Raw genomic sequence first — 19,187 nt, forward strand, 5'->3', positions numbered from 1 at the left:
TGATATAACCTACATGGGTCTAAAGGTGGTGTCTGGATATACAGTGGTAATATGATATAACTACATGGGTCTAAAGGTGGTGTCTGGATATACAGTGGTAATATGATATAACTACATGGGTCTAAAGGTGGTGTCTGATATACAGTGGTAATATGATATAACTACATGGGTCTAAAGGTGGTGTCTGGATATACAGTGGTAATATGATATAACTACATGGGGTCTAAAGGTGGTGTCTGGATATACAGTGGTAATATGATATAACCACATGGGTCTAAAGGTGTGTCTGGATATACAGTGGTAATATGATATAACCACATGGGTCTAAAGGTGGTGTCTGGATATACAGTGGTAATATGATATAACTACATGGGTCTAAAGGTGGTGTCTGGATATACAGTGGTAATATGATATAACTACATGGGTCTAAAGGTGGTGTCTGGATATACAGTGGTAATATGATATAACCACATGGGTCTAAAGGTGGTGTCTGGATATACAGTGGTAATATGATATAACCACATGGGTCAGGTCTGGAAATATGATATAACCACATGGTCTAAAGGTGGTGTGTCTGGATATATAACAGTGGTAATATGATATAACCACATGGGTCTAAAGGTGGTGTCTGGATATACAGTGGTAATATGATATAACTACATGGGTCTAAAGGTGGTGTCTGGATATACAGTGGTAATATGATATAACAGTGGTAATATGGTAATATATATAACTACATGGGTCTAAAGGTGGTGTCTGGATATACAGTGGTAATATGATATAACTACATGGGTCTAAAGGTGGTGTCTGGATATACAGTGGTAATATGATATAACTACATGGGTCTAAAGGTGGTGTCTGGTGGTAATATGATATAACCACATGGGTCTAAAGGTGGTGTCTGGATATACAGTGGTAATATGATATAACTACATGGGTCTAAAGGTGGTGTCTGGATATACAGTGGTAATATGATATAACCACATGGGTCTAAAGGTGGTGTCTGGATATACAGTGGTAATATGATATAACCACATGGGTCTAAAGGTGGTGTCTGGATATACAGTGGTAATATGATATAACCACATGGGTCTAAAGGTGGTGTCTGGATATACAGTGGTAATATGATATAACCACATGGGTCTAAAGGTGGTGTCTGGATATACAGTGGTAATATGATATAACTACATGGGTCTAAAGGTGGTGTCTGGATATACAGTGGTAATATGATATAACCACATGGGTCTAAAGGTGGTGTCTGGATATACAGTGGTAATATGATATAACCACATGGGTCTAAAGGTGGTGTCTGGATATACAGTGGTAATATGATATAACTACATGGGTCTAAAGGTGGTGTCTGGATATACAGTGGTAATATGATATAACCACATGGGTCTAAAGGTGGTGTCTGGATATACAGTGGTAATATGATATAACTACATGGGTCTAAAGGTGGTGTCGGATATACAGTGGTAATATGATATAACCACATGGGTCTAAAGGTGGTGTCTGGATATACAGTGGTAATATGATATAACCACATGGGTCTAAAGGTGGTGTCTGGATATAATATGATATAACAGTGGTAATATGATATAACCACATGGGTCTAAAGGTGGTGTCTGGATATACAGTGGTAATATGATATAACCACATGGGTCTAAAGGTGGTGTCTGGATATACAGTGGTAATATAACTACATGGGTCTAAAGGTGGTGTCTGGATATACAGTGGTAATATGATATAACTACATGGGTCTAAAGGTGGTGTCTGGATATACAGTGGTAATATGATATAACCACATGGGTCTAAAGGTGGTGTCTGGATATACAGTGGTAATATGATATAACTACATGGGTCTAAAGGTGGTGTCTGGATATACAGTGGTAATATGATATAACCACATGGGTCTAAAGGTGGTGTCTGGATATACAGTGGTAATATGATATAACCACATGGGTCTAAAGGTGGTGTCTGGATATACAGTGGTAATATGATATAACCACATGGGTCTAAAGGTGGTGTCTGGATATACAGTGGTAATATGATATAACTACATGGGTCTAAAGGTGGTGTCTGGATATACAGTGATAATATGATATAACTACATGGGTCTAAAGGTGGTGTCTGGATATAATGTGGTAATATGATATAACTACATACATGGGTCTAAAATGTGTAATATGTGTCTGGATATAATGTGGTAATATGATATAACCACATGGGTCTAAAGGTGGTGTCTGGATATAATGTGGTAATATGATATAACTACATGGGTCTAAAGGTGGTGTCTGGATATACAGTGGTAATATGATATACCCACATGGGTCTAAAGGTGGTGTCTGGATATACAGTGGTAATACTACATGGGTCTAAAGGTGGTGTCTGGATATACAGTGGTAATATGATATAACAACATGGGTCTAAAGGTGGTGTCTGGATATACAGTGGTAATATGATATAACTACATGAATCTAAAGGTGGTGTCTGGATATACAGTGGTAATATGATATAACTACATGGGTCTAAAGGTGGTGTCTGGATATACAGTGGTAATATGATATAACTACATGGGTCTAAAGGTGGTGTCGGATATACAGTGGTAATATGATATAACCACATGGGTCTAAAGGTGGTGTCTGGATATACAGTGGTAATATGATATAACTACATGGGTCTAAAGGTGGTGTCTGGATATACAGTGGTAATATGATATAACTACATGGGTCTAAAGGTGGTGTCTGGATATACAGTGGTAATATGATATAACAACATGTGTCTAAAGGTAGTGTCTGGATATACAGTGGTAATATGATATAACCACATGGGTCTAAAGGTGGTGTCTGGATATACAGTGGTAATATGATATAACTACATGGGTCTAAAGGTGGTGTCTGGATATACAGTGGTAATATGATATAACTACATGGGTCTAAAGGTGGTGTCTGGATATACAGTGGTAATATGATATAACTACATGGGTCTAAAGGTGGTGTCTGGATATACAGTGGTAATATGATATAACTACATGGGTCTAAAGGTGGTGTCTGGATATACAGTGGTAATATGATATAACTACATGGGTCTAAAGGTGGTGTCTGGATATACAGTGGTAATATGATATAACTACATGGGTCTAAAGGTGGTGTCTGGATATACAGTGGTAATATGATATAACTACATGGGTCTAAAGGTGGTGTCTGGATATACAGTGGTAATATGATATAACTACATGGGTCTAAAGGTGGTGTCTGGATATACAGTGGTAATATGATATAACTACATGGGTCTAAAGGTGGTGTCTGGATATACAGTGGTAATATGATATAACTACATGGGTCTAAAGGTGGTATCGGGATATACAGTGGTAATATGATATAACAACATGGGTCTAAAGGTGGTGTCTGGATATACAGTGGTAATATGATATAACCACATGGGTCTAAAGGTGGTGTCTGGATATAATGTGGTAATATGATATAACCACATGGGTCTAAAGGTGGTGTCTGGATATAATGTGGTAATATGATATAACTACATGGGTCTAAAGGTGGTGTCTGGATATAATGTGGTAATATGATATAACAACATGGGTCTAAAGGTGGTGTCTGGATATAATGTGGTAATATGATATAACCACATGGGTCTAAAGGTGGTGTCTGGATATAATGTGGTAATATGAAATAACCACATGGGTCTAAAGGTGGTGTCTGGATATAGAGTGGTAATATGATATAACCACATGGGTCTAAAGGTGGTGTCTGGATATACAGTGGTAATATGAAATAACTACATGGGTCTAAAGGTGGTGTCTGGATATACAGTGGTAATATGATATAACTACATGGGTCTAAAGGTGGTGTCTGGATATACAGTGGTAATATGATATAACCACATGGGTCTAAAGGTGGTGTCTGGATATACAGTGGTAATATGATATAACTACATGGGTCTAAAGGTGGTGTCTGGATATACAGTGGTAATATGATATAACTACATGGGTCTAAAGGTGGTGTCTGGATATACAGTGGTAATAAGATATAACCACATGGGTCTAAAGGTGGTGTCTGGATATACAGTGGTAATATGACATAACCACATGGGTCTAAAGGTGGTGTCTGGATATACAGTGGTAATATGATATAACTACATGGGTCTAAAGGTGGTGTCTGGATATACAGTGGTAATATGATATAACCACATGGGTCTAAAGGTGGTGTCTGGATATACAGTGGTAATATGATATAACCACATGGGTCTAAAGGTGGTGTCTGGATATACAGTGGAAATATGATATAACTACATGGGTCTAAAGGTGGTGTCGGGATATACAGTGGTAATATGATATAACTACATGGGTCTAAAGGTGGTGTCTGGATAAACAGTGGTAATATGATATAACTACATGGGTCTAAAGGTGGTGTCTGGATATACAGTGGTAATATGAAAAACTACATGGGTCTAAAGGTGGTGTCTGGATATACAGTGGTAATATGATATAACAACATGGGTCTAAAGGTGGTGTCTGGATATACAGTGGTAATATGATATACCTACATGGGTCTAAAGGTGGTGTCCGGATATACAGTGGTAATATGAAATAACTACATGGGTCTAAAGGTGGTGTCTGGATATAATGTGGTAATATGAAATAACTACATGGGTCTAAAGGTGGTGTCTGGATATACAGTGGTAATATGATATAACTACATGGGTCTAAAGGTGGTGTCTGGATACACAGTGGTAATATGATATAACTACATGGGTCTAAAAGTGGTGTCTGGATATACAGTGGTAATATGATATAACTACATGGGTCTAAAGGTGGTGTCTGGATATACAGTGGTAATATGATATAACTACATGGGTCTAAAGGTGGTGTCTGGATATACAGTGGTAATATGATATAACCACATGGGTCTAAAGGTGGTGTCTGGATATACAGTGGTAATATGATATAACCACATGGGTCTAAAGGTGGTGTCTGGATATACAGTGGTAATATGATATAACTACATGGGTCTAAAGGTGGTGTCTGGATATACAGTGGTAATATGATATAACTACATGGGTCTAAAGGAGGTGTCTGGATATAATGTGGTAATATGATATAACCACATGGGTCTAAAGGTGGTGTCTGGATATAATGTGGTAATATGATATAACCACATGGGTCTAAAGGTGGTGTCTGGATATAATGTGGTAATATGATATAACCACATGGGTCTAAAGGTGGTGTCTGGATATAATGTGGTAATATGAAATAACTACATGGGTCTAAAGGTGGTGTCTGGATATACAGTGGTAATATGATATAACCACATGGGTCTAAAGGTGGTGTCTGGATATACAGTGGTAATATGAAATAACCACATGGGTCTAAAGGTGGTGTCTGGATATACAGTGGTAATATGATATAACCACATGGGTCTAAAGGTGGTGTCTGGATATACAGTGGTAATATGATATAACCACATGGGTCTAAAGGTGGTGTCTGGATATACAGTGGTAATATGATATAACCACATGGGTCTAAAGGTGGTGTCTGGATATACAGTGGTAATATGATATAACTACATGGGTCTAAAGGTGGTGTCTGGATATACAGTGGTAATATGATATAACCACATGGGTCTAAAGGTGGTGTCTGGATATAATGTGGTAATATGATATAACCACATGGGTCTAAAGGTGGTGTCTGGATATAATGTGGTAATATGATATAACTACATGGGTCTAAAGGTGGTGTCTGGATATAATGTGGTAATATGATATAACTACATGGGTCTAAAGGTGGTGTCTGGATATAATGTGGTAATATGATATAACTACATGGGTCTAAAGGTGGTGTCTGGATATAATGTGGTAATATGAAATAACTACATGGGTCTAAAGGTGGTGTCTGGATATACAGTGGTAATATGATATAACCACATGGGTCTAAAGGTGGTGTCTGGATATACAGTGGTAATATGATATAACCACATGGGTCTAAAGGTGGTGTCTGGATATACAGTGGTAATATGATATAACTACATGGGTCTAAAGGTGGTGTCTGGATATACAGTGGTAATATGATATAACTACATGGGTCTAAAGGTGGTGTCTGGATATACAGTGGTAATATGATATAACCACATGGGTCTAAAGGTGGTGTCTGGATATACAGTGGTAATATGATATAACCACATGGGTCTAAAGGTGGTGTCTGGATATACAGTGGTAATATGATATAACTACATGGGTCTAAAGGTGGTGTCTGGATATACAGTGGTAATATGATATAACTACATGGGTCTAAAGGTGGTGTCTGGATATACAGTGGTAATATGATATAACCACATGGGTCTAAAGGTGGTGTCTGGATATACAGTGGTAATATGATATAACTACATGGGTCTAAAGGTGGTGTCTGGATATACAGTGGTAATATGATATAACTACATGGGTCTAAAGGTGGTGTCTGGATATACAGTGGTAATATGATATAACCACATGGGTCTAAAGGTGGTGTCTGGATATACAGTGGTAATATGATATAACTACATGGGTCTAAAGGTGGTGTCTGGATATACAGTGGTAATATGATATAACTACATGGGTCTAAAGGTGGTGTCTGGATATACAGTGGTAATATGATATAACCACATGGGTCTAAAGGTGGTGTCTGGATATACAGTGGTAATATGATATAACCACATGGGTCTAAAGGTGGTGTCTGGATATACAGTGGTAATATGATATAACTACATGGGTCTAAAGGTGGTGTCTGGATATACAGTGGTAATATGATATAACCACATGGGTCTAAAGGTGGTGTCTGGATATACAGTGGTAATATGATATAACCACATGGGTCTAAAGGTGGTGTCTGGATATACAGTGGTAATATGATATAACTACATGGGTCTAAAGGTGGTGTCTGGATATACAGTGGTAATATGATATAACCACATGGGTCTAAAGGTGGTGTCTGGATATACAGTGGTAATATGATATAACCACATGGGTCTAAAGGTGGTGTCTGGATATACAGTGGTAATATGATATAACCACATGGGTCTAAAGGTGGTGTCTGGATATACAGTGGTAATATGATATAACCACATGGGTCTAAAGGTGGTGTCTGGATATACAGTGGTAATATGATATAACCACATGGGTCTAAAGGTGGTGTCTGGATATACAGTGGTAATATGATATAACTACATGGGTCTAAAGGTGGTGTCTGGATATACAGTGGTAATATGATATAACTACATGGGTCTAAAGGTGGTGTCTGGATATACAGTGGTAATATGATATAACTACATGGGTCTAAAGGTGGTGTCTGGATATACAGTGGTAATATGATATAACTACATGGGTCTAAAGGTGGTGTCTGGATATACAGTGGTAATATGATATAACCACATGGGTCTAAAGGTGGTGTCTGGATATACAGTGGTAATATGATATAACAACATGGGTCTAAAGGTGGTGTCTGGATATACAGTGGTAATATGATATAACCACATGGGTCTAAAGGTGGTGTCTGGATATACAGTGGTAATATGATATAACTACATGGGTCTAAAGGTGGTGTCTGGATATACAGTGGTAATATGATATAACCACATGGGTCTAAAGGTGGTGTCTGGATATACAGTGGTAATATGATATAACTACATGGGTCTAAAGGTGGTGTCTGGATATACAGTGGTAATATGATATAACCACATGGGTCTAAAGGTGGTGTCTGGATATACAGTGGTAATATGATATAACTACATGGGTCTAAAGGTGGTGTCTGGATATACAGTGGTAATATGATATAACCACATGGGTCTAAAGGTGGTGTCTGGATATACAGTGGTAATATGATATAACCACATGGGTCTAAAGGTGGTGTCTGGATATACAGTGGTAATATGATATAACTACATGGGTCTAAAGGTGGTGTCTGGATATACAGTGGTAATATGATATAACCATGGGTCTAAAGGTGGTGTCTGGATATAATGTGGTAATATGATATAACCACATGGGTCTAAAGGTGGTGTCTGGATATAATGTGGTAATATGATATAACTACATGGGTCTAAAGGTGGTGTCTGGATATACAGTGGTAATATGATATAACTACATGGGTCTAAAGGTGGTGTCTGGATATACAGTGGTAATATGATATAACTACATGGGTCTAAAGGTGGTGTCTGGATATACAGTGGTAATATGATATAACCACATGGGTCTAAAGGTGGTGTCTGGATATACAGTGGTAATATGATATAACTACATGGGTCTAAAGGTGGTGTCTGGATATACAGTGGTAATATGATATAACTACATGGGTCTAAAGGTGGTGTCTGGATATACAGTGGTAATATGATATAACCACATGGGTCTAAAGGTGGTGTCTGGATATACAGTGGTAATATGATATAACTACATGGGTCTAAAGGTGGTGTCTGGATATACAGTGGTAATATGATATAACTACATGGGTCTAAAGGTGGTGTCTGGATATACAGTGGTAATATGATATAACTACACATGGGTCTAAAGGTGGTGTCTGGATATAATGTGGTAATATGATATAACTACATGGGTCTAAAGGTGGTGTCTGGATATAATGTGGTAATATGATATAACTACATGGGTCTAAAGGTGGTGTCTGGATATAATGTGGTAATATGATATAACCACATGGGTCTAAAGGTGGTGTCTGGATATAATGTGGTAATATGAAATAACCACATGGGTCTAAAGGTGGTGTCTGGATATACAGTGGTAATATGATATAACTACATGGGTCTAAAGGTGGTGTCTGGATATACAGTGGTAATATGATATAACTACATGGGTCTAAAGGTGGTGTCTGGATATACAGTGGTAATATGATATAACTACATGGGTCTAAAGGTGGTGTCTGGATATACAGTGGTAATATGATATAACTACATGGGTCTAAAGGTGGTGTCTGGATATACAGTGGTAATATGATATAACTACATGGGTCTAAAGGTGGTGTCTGGATATACAGTGGTAATATGATATAACCACATGGGTCTAAAGGTGGTGTCTGGATATACAGTGGTAATATGATATAACCACATGGGTCTAAAGGTGGTGTCTGGATATAATGTGGTAATATGATATAACTACATGGGTCTAAAGGTAGTGTCTGGATATAATGTGGTAATATGATATAACCACATGGGTCTAAAGGTGGTGTCTGGATATAATGTGGTAATATGATATAACCACATGGGTCTAAAGGTGGTGTCTGGATATAATGTGGTAATATGATATACCTACATGGGTCTAAAGGTGGTGTCTGGATATAATGTGGTAATATGAAATAACTACATGGGTCTAAAGGTGGTGTCTGGATATACAGTGGTAATATGATATAACTACATGGGTCTAAAGGTGGTGTCTGGATATACAGTGGTAATATGAAATAACTACATGGGTCTAAAGGTGGTGTCTGGATATACAGTGGTAATATGATATAACCACATGGGTCTAAAGGTGGTGTCTGGATATACAGTGGTAATATGATATAACTACATGAATCTAAAGGTGGTGTCTGGATATACAGTGGTAATATGATATAACTACATGGGTCTAAAGGTGGTGTCTGGATATACAGTGGTAATATGATATAACTACATGGGTCTAAAGGTGGTGTCTGGATATACAGTGGTAATATGATATAACCACATGGGTCTAAAGGTGGTGTCTGGATATACAGTGGTAATATGATATAACCACATGGGTCTAAAGGTGGTGTCTGGATATACAGTGGTAATATGATATAACTACATGGGTCTAAAGGTGGTGTCTGGATATAATGTGGTAATATGATATAACCACATGGGTCTAAAGGTGGTGTCTGGATATACAGTGGTAATATGATATAACTACATGGGTCTAAAGGTGGTGTCTGGATATACAGTGGTAATATGATATAACTACATGGGTCTAAAGGTGGTGTCTGGATATACAGTGGTAATATGATATAACCACATGGGTCTAAAGGTGGTGTCTGGATATACAGTGGTAATATGATATAACTACATGGGTCTAAAGGTGGTGTCTGGATATACAGTGGTAATATGATATAACTACATGGGTCTAAAGGTGGTGTCGGGATATACAGTGGTAATATGATATAACCATGGGTCTAAAGGTGGTGTCTGGATATAATGTGGTAATATGATATAACCACATGGGTCTAAAGGTGGTGTCTGGATATAATGTGGTAATATGATATAACCACATGGGTCTAAAGGTGGTGTCTGGATATAATGTGGTAATATGATATAACTACATGGGTCTAAAGGTGGTGTCTGGATATAATGTGGTAATATGATATAACTACATGGGTCTAAAGGTGGTGTCTGGATATAATGTGGTAATATGAAATAACCACATGGGTCTAAAGGTGGTGTCTGGATATAGAGTGGTAATATGATATAACTACATGGGTCTAAAGGTGGTGTCTGGATATACAGTGGTAATATGAAATAACTACATGGGTCTAAAGGTGGTGTCTGGATATACAGTGGTAATATGATATAACTACATGGGTCTAAAGGTGGTGTCTGGATATACAGTGGTAATATGATATAACTACATGAATCTAAAGGTGGTGTCTGGATATACAGTGGTAATATGATATAACTACATGGGTCTAAAGGTGGTGTCTGGATATACAGTGGTAATATGATATAACCACATGGGTCTAAAGGTGGTGTCTGGATATACAGTGGTAATATGATATAACTACATGGGTCTAAAGGTGGTGTCTGGATATACAGTGGTAATATGATATAACCACATGGGTCTAAAGGTGGTGTCTGGATATACAGTGGTAATATGATATAACCACATGGGTCTAAAGGTGGTGTCTGGATATACAGTGGTAATATGATATAACAACATGGGTCTAAAGGTGGTGTCTGGATATACAGTGGTAATATGATATAACTACATGGGTCTAAAGGTGGTGTCTGGATATACAGTGGTAATATGATATAACTACATGGGTCTAAAGGTGGTGTCTGGATATACAGTGGTAATATGATATAACCACATGGGTCTAAAGGTGGTGTCTGGATATACAGTGGTAATATGATATAACTACATGGGTCTAAAGGTGGTGTCTGGATATACAGTGGTAATATGATATAACCACATGGGTCTAAAGGTGGTGTCTGGATATACAGTGGTAATATGATATAACTACATGGGTCTAAAGGTGGTGTCTGGATATACAGTGGTAATATGATATAACTACATGGGTCTAAAGGTGGTGTCTGGATATACAGTGGTAATATGATATAACCACATGGGTCTAAAGGTGGTGTCTGGATATACAGTGGTAATATGAAATAACTACATGGGTCTAAAGGTGGTGTCTGGATATACAGTGGTAATATGATATAACTACATGGGTCTAAAGGTGGTGTCTGGATATACAGTGGTAATATGATATAACTACATAAATCTAAAGGTGGTGTCTGGATATACAGTGGTAATATGATATAACTACATGGGTCTAAAGGTGGTGTCTGGATATACAGTGGTAATATGATATAACTACATGGGTCTAAAGGTGGTGTCTGGATATACAGTGGTAATATGATATAACCACATGGGTCTAAAGGTGGTGTCTGGATATAATGTGGTAATATGATATAACTACATGGGTCTAAAGGTGGTGTCTGGATATAATGTGGTAATATGATATAACTACATGGGTCTAAAGGTGGTGTCTGGATATAATGTGGTAATATGATATAACTACATGGGTCTAAAGGTGGTGTCTGGATATAATGTGGTAATATGATATAACTACATGGGTCTAAAGGTGGTGTCTGGATATACAGTGGTAATATGATATAACTACATGGGTCTAAAGGTGGTGTCTGGATATACAGTGGTAATATGATATAACTACATGGGTCTAAAGGTGGTGTCTGGATATACAGTGGTAATATGATATAACTACATGGGTCTAAAGGTGGTGTCTGGATATACAGTGGTAATATGATATAACTACATGGGTCTAAAGGTGGTGTCTGGATATACAGTGGTAATATGATATAACTACATGGGTCTAAAGGTGGTGTCTGGATATACAGTGGTAATATGATATAACTACATGGGTCTAAAGGTGGTGTCTGGATATACAGTGGTAATATGATATAACCACATGGGTCTAAAGGTGGTGTCTGGATATACAGTGGTAATATGATATAACCACATGGGTCTAAAGGTGGTGTCTGGATATACAGTGGTAATATGATATAACCACATGGGTCTAAAGGTGGTGTCTGGATATACAGTGGTAATATGATATAACTACATGGGTCTAAAGGTGGTGTCTGGATATACAGTGGTAATATGATATAACTACATGGGTCTAAAGGTGGTATCGGGATATACAGTGGTAATATGATATAACAACATGGGTCTAAAGGTGGTGTCTGGATATACAGTGGTAATATGATATAACTACATGGGTCTAAAGGTGGTGTCTGGATATACAGTGGTAATATGATATAACCACATGGGTCTAAAGGTGGTGTCTGGATATACAGTGGTAATATGATATAACTACATGGGTCTAAAGGTGGTGTCTGGATATACAGTGGTAATATGATATAACTACATGGGTCTAAAGGTGGTGTCTGGATATACAGTGGTAATATGATATAACAACATGGGTCTAAAGGTGGTGTCTGGATATACAGTGGTAATATGATATAACTACATGGGTCTAAAGGTGGTGTCTGGATATACAGTGGTAATATGATATAACTACATGGGTCTAAAGGTGGTGTCTGGATATACAGTGGTAATATGATATAACTACATGGGTCTAAAGGTGGTGTCTGGATATACAGTGGTAATATGATATAACTACATGGGTCTAAAGGTGGTGTCGGGATATACAGTGGTAATATGATATAACTACATGGGTCTAAAGGTGGTGTCTGGATATACAGTGGTAATATGATATAACTACATGGGTCTAAAGGTGGTGTCTGGATATACAGTGGTAATATGATATAACTACATGGGTCTAAAGGTAATGTCTGGATATACAGTGGTAATATGATATAACAACATGGGTCTAAAGGTGGTGTCTGGATATACAGTGGTAATATGATATAACTACATGGGTCTAAAGGTGGTGTCGGGATATACAGTTGTAATATGAAATAACTACATGGGTCTAAAGGTGGTGTCTGGATATACAGTGGTAATATGATATAACCATGGGTCTGGATATACAGTGGTAATATGATATAACTACATGGGTCTAAAGGTGGTGTCGGGATATACAGTGGTAATATGATATAACTACATGGGTCTAAAGGTGGTGTCTGGATATACAGTGGTAATATGATATAACTACATGGGTCTAAAGGTGGTGTCTGGATATACAGTGGTAATATGATATAACTACATGGGTCTAAAGGTGGTGTCTGGATATACAGTGGTAATATGATATAAACAACATGGGTCTAAAGGTGGTGTCTGGATATACAGTGGTAATATGATATAACCACATGGGTCTAAAGGTGGTGTCTGGATATACAGTGGTAATATGATATAACTACATGGGTCTAAAGGTGGTGTCTGGATATACAGTGGTAATATGATATAACAACATGGGTCTAAAGGTGGTGTCTGGATATACAGTGGTAATATGATATAACTACATGGGTCTAAAGGTGGTGTCTGGATATACAGTGGTAATATGATATAACCACATGGGTCTAAAGGTGGTGTCTGGATATACAGTGGTAATATGATATAACTACATGGGTCTAAAGGTGGTGTCTGGATATACAGTGGTAATATGATATAACCACATGGGTCTAAAGGTGGTGTCTGGATATACAGTGGTAATATGATATAACTACATGGGTCTAAAGGTGGTGTCGAGATATACAGTTGTAATATGAAATAACTACATGGGTCTAAAGGTGGTGTTTGGATATACAGTGGTAATATGATATAACTACATGGGTCTAAAGGTGGTGTCTGGATATACAGTGGTAATATGATATAACTACATGGGTCTAAAGGTGGTGTCGGGATATACAGTGGTAATATGATATAACTACATGGGTCTAAAGGTGGTGTCTGGATATACAGTGATAATATGATATAACTTCATTCTGTGTATATGTTGACGTCACAAGCATAAAAAGAATGGGCAAGGTTGGAGACAACACAGACGAGCATAGGATATGACAGCTGTGATACAGAAAGTTAGAATCAGAATATCACACCTCTGATACAGAAAGTTAGAATCAGGATATCACAGTTCTGATACAGAAAGTTAGAATCAGGATATCACACCTCTGATACAGAAAGTTAGAATCAGGATATCACAGTTCTGATATAGAAAGTTAGAATCAGGATATCACACCTCTGATACAAAGGATATCACAGTTCTGATACAGAAATTTAGAATCAGGATATTACACCTCTGATACAGAAAGTTAGAATCAGGATATCACACCTCTGATACAGAGGATATCACAGTTCTGATACAGAAATTTAGAATCAGGATATCACACCTCTGATACAGAAAGTTAGAATCAGGATATGACAGTTCTGATCCAGAAAGTTAGAATCAGGATATCACACCTCTGATACAGAAAGTTAGACTCAGGATATCACAGTTCTGATACAGAAAGATAGAATCAGGATATCACAACTCTGATACAGAAAGATAGAATCAGGATATCACACCTCTGATACAGAAAGTTAGAATCAGGATATCACAGTTCTGATACAGAAAGTTAGAATCAGGATATCACAGCTCTGATACAGAGGATATCACACCTCTGATACAGAAAGCTAGAATCAGGATATCACAGTTCTGATACGGAAAGTTAGAATCAGGATATCACAGCTCTGATACAGAGAATATCACACCTCTGATACAGAAAGTTAGAATCAGGATATTACAGCTCTGATACAGAAAGGTAGAATCAGGATATCACAGTTCTGATACAGAAAGTTAGAATCAGGATATTACAGCTCTGATACAGAAATTTAGAATCAGGATATCACACATCTGATACAGAAAGTTAGAATCAGGATATCACACCTCTGATACAGAAAGTTAGAATCAGGATATCATAGTTCTGATACAGAAAGTTAGAATCAGGATATCACACCTCTGATACAGAAAGTTAGAATCAGGATATGACAGTTCTGATACAGAAAGTTAGAATCAGGATATTACAGCTCTGATACAGAAAGTTAGAATCAGGATATGACAGTTCTGATACAGAAAGTTAGAATCAGGATATCACAGCTCTGATACAGAGGATATCACACCTCTGATACAGAAAGTTAGAATCAGGATATTACAGCTCTGATACAGAAAGGTAGAATCAGGATATCACAGTTCTGATACAGAAAGTTAGAATCAGGATATTACAGCTCTGATACAGAAATTTAGAATCAGGATATCACACATCTGATACAGAAAGTTAGAATCAGGATATCACACCTCTGATACAGAAAGTTAGAATCAGGATATCACAGCTCTGATACAGAGGATATCACAGTTCTGATACAGAAAGTTAGAATCAGGATATCACACCTCTGATACAGAAAGTTAGAATCAGGATATGACAGTTCTGATACAGAAAGTTAGAATCAGGATATCACAGCTCTGATACAGAGGATATCACAGTTCTGATACAGAAAGTTAGAATCAGGATATCACACCTCTGATACAGAAAGTTAGAATCAGGATATGACAGTTCTGATACAGAAAGTTAGAATCAGGATATTACAGCTCTGATACAGAAAGTTAGAATCAGGATATGACAGTTCTGATACAGAAAGTTAGAATCAGGATATCACAGCTCTGATACAGAGGATATCACACCTCTGATACAGAAAGTTAGAATCAGGATATTACAGCTCTGATACAGAGGATATCACACCTCTGATACAGAAAGTTAGAATCAGGATATCACACCTCTGACACAGAAAGTTAGAATCAGGATATTACAGTTCTGATACAGAAAGGTAGAATTAGCACAAGTAAACGAAGGACATCCAACAAGTGGCGGTTTGTGATGTAGTTCAAAACTTATAGAATGGAAATGCGAATGTTTAGGACACACACCACATGGAATAACTTGGTTTTAGGTGTATAAAAGCTATATAATTTTTATCTCACTCGTTCAACACAGTCTGTAGACCCACAACAGAAGAAACCTGGTTTCGGTACTCGTGGTGGGTTGAGTACAGGTAACTTTGTGATTAACTAGAAACAAACAAACACTTGTTCAACACACAATGGCATGTCTGTAGACTCACAACAGAAGAAACCTGGTTTCGGTACTCGTGGTGGGTTGAGTACAGATAACTTTGTGATTAACTGAAAACAAACAAACACTTGTTCAACACACAATGGCATGTCTGTAGACCCACAACAGAAGAAACCTGGTTTCGGTACTCGTGGTGGGTTGAGTACAGGTAACTTTGTGATTAACTAGAAAGAAAAAAACACTCGTTCAACACACAATGGCATGTCTGTAGACCCACAACACAAGAAACCTGGTTTCGATACTCGTGGTGGGTTGAGTACAAATAACTTTGTGGTTAACTAAAAACAAACAAACACTTGTTCAACACACAATGACTTGTCTGTAGACCCACAACACAAGAAACCTGGTTTCGGTACTCGTGGTGGGTTGAGTACAGATAACTTTGTGATTAACTGAAAACAAACAAACACTTGTTCAACACACAATGGCATGTCTGTAGACCCACAACACAAGAAACCTGGTTTCGGTACTCGTGGTGGGTTGAGTACAGATAACTTTGTGGTTAACTAAAAACAAACAAACACTTGTTCAACACACAATGACTTGTCTGTAGACCCACAACAGAAGAAACCTGGTTTCGATACTCGTGGTGGGTTGAGTACAGATAACTTTGTGGTTAACTAAAAAAACAAACACTTGTTCAACACACAATCACTTGTCTGTAGACCCACAACATAAGAAACCTGGTTTCGATACTCGTGGTGGGTTGAGTACAGATAACTTTGTGGTTAACTAGAAATAAACAAACATTTGTTCAACATACAATGACTTGTCTGTAGACCCACAACAGAAGAAACCTGGTTTCGATACTCGTGGTGGGTTGAGTACAGATAACTTTGTGGTTAACTAAAAACAAACAATTGTTCAACACACAATGACTTGTCTGTAGACCCACAACACAAGAAATCTGGTTTCGATACTGGTGGTGGGTTGAGTACAGATAACTTTGTGATTAACTGAAAACAAACAAACACTTGTTCAACACACAATGACTTGTCTGTAGACCCACAACACAAGAACCCTGGTTTCGGTACTCGTGGTGGGTTGAGTACAGATAACTTTGTGGTTAACTAAAAACAAACAAACACTTGTTCAACACACAATGGCATGTCTGTAGACCCACAACACAAGAAACCTGGTTTCGATACTCGTGGTGGGTTGAGTACAGATAACTTTGTGGTTAACTAAAAACAAACAAACACTTGTTCAACACACAATGGCATGTCTGTAGACCCACAACACAAGAAACCTGGTTTCGATACTCGTGGTGGGTTGAGTACAGATAACTGTGATTAACTAAAAACAAACAAACACTCGTTCAACACACAATGGCATGTCTGTAGACCCACAACACAAGAAACCTGGTTTCGATACTCGTGGTGGGTTGAGTACAGATAACTTTGTGGTTAACTAAAAACAAACAAACACTTGTTCAACACACAATGGCATGTCTGTAGACCCACAACACAAGAAACCTGGTTTCGATACTCGTGGTGGGTTGAGTACAGATAACTGTGATTAACTAAAAACAAACAAACACTCGTTCAACACACAATGGCATGTCTGTAGACTCACAACACAAGAAATTTGGTTTCGGTACTCGTGGTAGGTTGAGTACAGATAACTTTGTGATTAACTGAAAACAAACAAACACTTGTTCAACACACAATGGCATGTCTGTAGACCCACAACAGAAGAACCCTGGTTTCGATACTCGTGGTGGGTTGAGTACAGATAACTTTGTGGTTAACTAAAAACAAACAAACACTTGTTCAACACACAATGGCATGTCTGTAGACCCACAACACAAGAAACCTGGTTTCGATACTCGTGGTTGGTTGAGTACAGATAACTTTGTGATTAACTAAAAACAAACAAACACTCGTTCAACACACAATGGCATGTCTGTAGACTCACAACACAAGAAATCTGGTTTCGGTACTCGTGGTAGGTTGAGTACAGATAACTTTGTAATTAACTGAAAACAAACAAAAAACACTTGTTCAACATACAGTATTGTTTAAATTTTACTTTTTGTAATTTCACTATTTGCCTTCGCTTATTATTTTTTATATAAAATATCTTTAATAAACGAATCTATCCGACACTGGTGAACTCTGGATCTCTTGGAACGAGAATAAATTTATCTAAAACCCAAAATATTAAACGAACGTGTTTCCCAAAGCTGGGCGGCCGCACAACCAGCAACCAACGCTGCGCTCTTTACTATTCTAACATCGCACATTCTCAACAATTGTGAGGACTTTCAATACGTTGAGGGCTTTAATAACCCTCTCAGTCGATAGGCCTAAAACCCAATTTGTATGCTTTTTGTTATAGCAAAGCCACATTGGGCTCTCTGCTGTGTCCATCGAGGGTCATCGAACTCCTAACTTCAGCTTTGTAAATTTACCGCTGTCCCACCAGAGGAGAAATCCCAAATTACTAAGTCGTAGCAGTAAAAAGCAACCTTATGATCCAATATGGTGGACGGTCTAAACATATCTCCACGCATAAAAAATTAAAACCAAAAGAAACTGATAATGCCATCTGCACATTGCTTTGTAACTGGTGCACACGAATAAAGGTCATTATGCATATGAATTGAAGAATTGGAGGGAACATTGTATGTGTGGAAATTCCAATAACAGGATAATGGAATACTCTAGTGCAAAAGTCCATGAATATAATTCGTGTCATTCTAGGGGTAGTGGTGATGGTAAGGCTGACCTGCATGTAACTTTACACGAGTGTTAAGTATGTAATCCACGTAATCCAAAAAATAAGTCCACAAGGGTATACGTTGTTCGTTGTTTTAAG

General features: G+C 37.7%; 1 protein-coding gene across 1 annotated transcript in view; it reads right to left on the bottom strand.

Annotated features, from left to right (window-relative positions):
- The window catches only part of LOC143235772 (voltage-gated inwardly rectifying potassium channel KCNH6-like), a 107,574-nt gene that overhangs the window by 50,310 nt on the left and 38,077 nt on the right, over positions 1-19,187 (bottom strand). The window lies entirely within an intron of this gene.

This window comes from Tachypleus tridentatus, chromosome 12, assembly GCF_004210375.1.
Source record: "Tachypleus tridentatus isolate NWPU-2018 chromosome 12, ASM421037v1, whole genome shotgun sequence".
Taxonomy (NCBI): Eukaryota; Metazoa; Arthropoda; class Merostomata; order Xiphosura; family Limulidae; genus Tachypleus; species Tachypleus tridentatus.